Raw genomic sequence first — 3,132 nt, forward strand, 5'->3', positions numbered from 1 at the left:
TTCACCAGCTAGCTGCATCTAGAATAATTCTCTGATCTTTATATTTGCTACACAAGTTAAATGATCTGAATGTTAAATATCATGTGTGGTAGTAAAGCACTCTAAAGTTTTGTGTTACATGTATGATAATGTCTCTGTAATTTAGGAATATGCATAAGCAAACACTGCCTTCCTCTTTGTGACTCATATACTTACAAAAGTATTATGTTTTCTGTCATTAATGATTAGATGACTGCATCATTAATTGCTTACCTTCATCTCATCATAAATCTGTTTTAACTTGATTACCAGCTAAGAAGAGGCTGAACAGTATTAAAAATCTTGCTTATATACCCATTGTATAGAAAACTTAATTGGGAAAAGATTATTAATTACAATACATCCTACATCTAGTATAACAAGCATTTTCCCTTTATAGCCAATGGAGGACTTGTATAAAAACTAATATTCCCAAATTTGTCGAAATCAACATGAGAGGAAAGAAATTAAGTCATTCTCCGAAATCATTGCAGACATTATGTATAATAAAGCTTTTTGCCAGTATTGCCAAGGGTCTTGTTGCTGTTGCCTGTCATCAGAAACACATTTTCACTATTTTCCTATCCTTTAGTCTTCTATTTGGCTTTGTTATCTTCATTTTCAAAACTATTTTCAATGTAGCTCTTCTTTGTCGCCTAATGATAGGCTAATTTAAGCAATGACTATGAATAACTGCCTTTTATTCCTCAGAAGAGGCAATATACTCCTTATTAGCATTCTGTGACTCACTTCCCCTGAGCCCAAAGATAAACTACACTCTTGTTTTTTAAAACATATCCATACTACCAGAAATTCCTCAAGATAATATATATTTTTTTAATTAATTGAGGAATATGAAACATTTCTCAGAAATTGTTTTTCAAGTATGTCAGATACAGGTAAATTGGATTTCATCAAACTAAAAAATGTTGTGTACCAAAGAGCACACCAAGTTAGTGAAATATTTTATAGAAAGGGAAGAAATATTTGCAAATAACTTACCTGATAAAAGACTTGTATATATAAAATATTCAAATACTTATGGGGCCAGCAGGTAACATGATAGTTAAGGCACTGGATCCCACGTGGTCAACTGCAATCTGAGTCCTGAACCTGGCAGCTTGAAAAACGTGCCCAGTTGTGTGTGCATTCGTGCCCAAAATCTTGAGAGGAGAACAAAGAAGGGACTGTGGCATGGCCATCCCCTCTGGCAGAGTGATTTCTCATATTCCCTCTCTTTCTCCATAGCAAGCATGTGCATCCTACGGCAAAAATCTTTAAAAAAAAAAAAAAAAAAAAAAGGAAAGGAAAAACTACAGACTCAATAAGAAAGATGTATAATCCAATTCAAAAAAGGACAAATGATCTAAATAGACATCTCTACAAAGAAGGTATGCACATGGTCAATAAGAGTGCAGAAAGAGAAAGATGTTTAACATTATTAGCCATTAGGGACATGCAATCAAAATCTCAGTAAGGGGGGACCAGCAGATGGCATAATGGTTACATCGCTGGTCTCCTATGAGGTTGATTGCTGTTTGAGTCCCATACCTGGTGGCTTAAAATTCATGCTAGGCACATGAACGAACATGCATACCCAAAATCCCAAGAGGATACTAAAGGAGAAGAGATTGTGACATGGTCCTCTCCCCCGCCAAGGAGTGATTTCTCGCTTTCTGTTCTCTTTCTGTCTCCCCAGTGAGTGCGCATACCATATAGCAAAAATCTCTCTTAAAATCACACACACCTACACAGTAAGGAACAGTTTCATAGTACAGTGTTGTCATGCATTGGGAGCCAGATCCCACATAGAGGAGAAAGGATTGCAGCATAATCACGCTTTGTTGGAGGAAGCTTTCTGTCTCTATCTCTCTGTGTGTCTCTTTCCCCCTCTCTCCCTATCCCTTCTCTGTCAGGAAAGGGCATAAGACCTTTGGCAATTAGGGAAAAAAAGAAACACAGTGAACTAGGACTTCATACTGGGATGGCTGTTATAAAAAATTGAGATAGTAAGTGTTGGCAAGGATATGAAGATATTTGAACCTCCCTGCAATACTGGTGGTAATGTAAACTTGTACAATCACTTGGAAAAATAGGATTGTTGTTTGGCTAACAATTGAACTGCTAGGTATATAGCCAAGAAAAATGAAAACTGTATGCTCACGCAAAATTTGCACTTTCCTGTTTGTAGTATTAATTCATAATAGCCAAAATATGGAAACAACCTATATATCTATCAGCTGATAAAAGAATAAACAAAATGTGGCATATCTATATAATGGAATATTTGTATATAAAAGAGAATGACATCCTATACTTACCTGGCAGGGGAAATACTGTGACTACAAAGGTGGTTTTCCCAGGGCAAGGCCTGTCCATTATACTCTGGATGTGCCTAACCCCTGTGATTTCCCGAAATGTGGGAAAATTGACTGCATAATTTGTGGTAGTGGGGGACTGCATTGCACTTTCCACTGGTTAAAAAAAAAAGAAAAGAAAAATTCTGGTACATGCTACAGCTTGGAGTAGTGAAATTATGAGAAGCAATGTATCTTCAAGGCCATAAATTATGTCATCATAAAATTCTCATTAATTGCAGAGAAAAAAATGGTAGCTGTATAAAACAAACATGGCAGATACTACCTTAACCAAGTAAAGTAAAAATCACTAGTAATAGGATATATCAACATCATGTATATTCTGATATGATGAACCAAGAAGAGCACAGTTTTTTATCCATGGTGTTCTTGCCAAAAATAGAGTCACAAACAACATTACAACAAATATTTCAAACATTGTCTTTAAAATTCAGGATTTTTTAATAATTATTTTATTTAACTTTATTATTATTATTATTTTCCAGTTTGATCAGAGAGAGAGAGAGAGAGAGGAAATGAAAAAGCAAGCCACCGGGTCCAGGATTTGAACCACCATTGGTTATGTGGGAGTCCAGCACCTTTAACCACCACGCCACCTGCCGGCCCCACCCCCCCTGCCGGTCCCAAAATTCAATTTTTTCAAATTTTGAAAGTGTTTTTTATCAACTGTCAAGAACTATGGAATTTGAACAAAAATTGTTCCATATATAAATGTTTGTGAGAAAATGTAAAAATA

The 3,132-nt window shown here is 35.7% G+C and overlaps 1 non-coding gene across 1 annotated transcript; it reads left to right on the plus strand.

The window, feature by feature from the left end:
- Window positions 1-2,331: 2,331 nt before the first annotated feature.
- Window positions 2,332-2,493, plus strand: LOC114006384 (U1 spliceosomal RNA). Its single transcript, XR_003548105.1, has one exon. It is a non-coding gene; the product is annotated as a U1 spliceosomal RNA (small nuclear RNA).
- The last annotated feature ends 639 nt before the right edge of the window (window positions 2,494-3,132 follow it).

Source organism: Tupaia chinensis, unplaced genomic scaffold, assembly GCF_000334495.1.
Source record: "Tupaia chinensis unplaced genomic scaffold, TupChi_1.0 Scaffold147433_1, whole genome shotgun sequence".
NCBI lineage: Eukaryota > Metazoa > Chordata > Mammalia > Scandentia > Tupaiidae > Tupaia > Tupaia belangeri.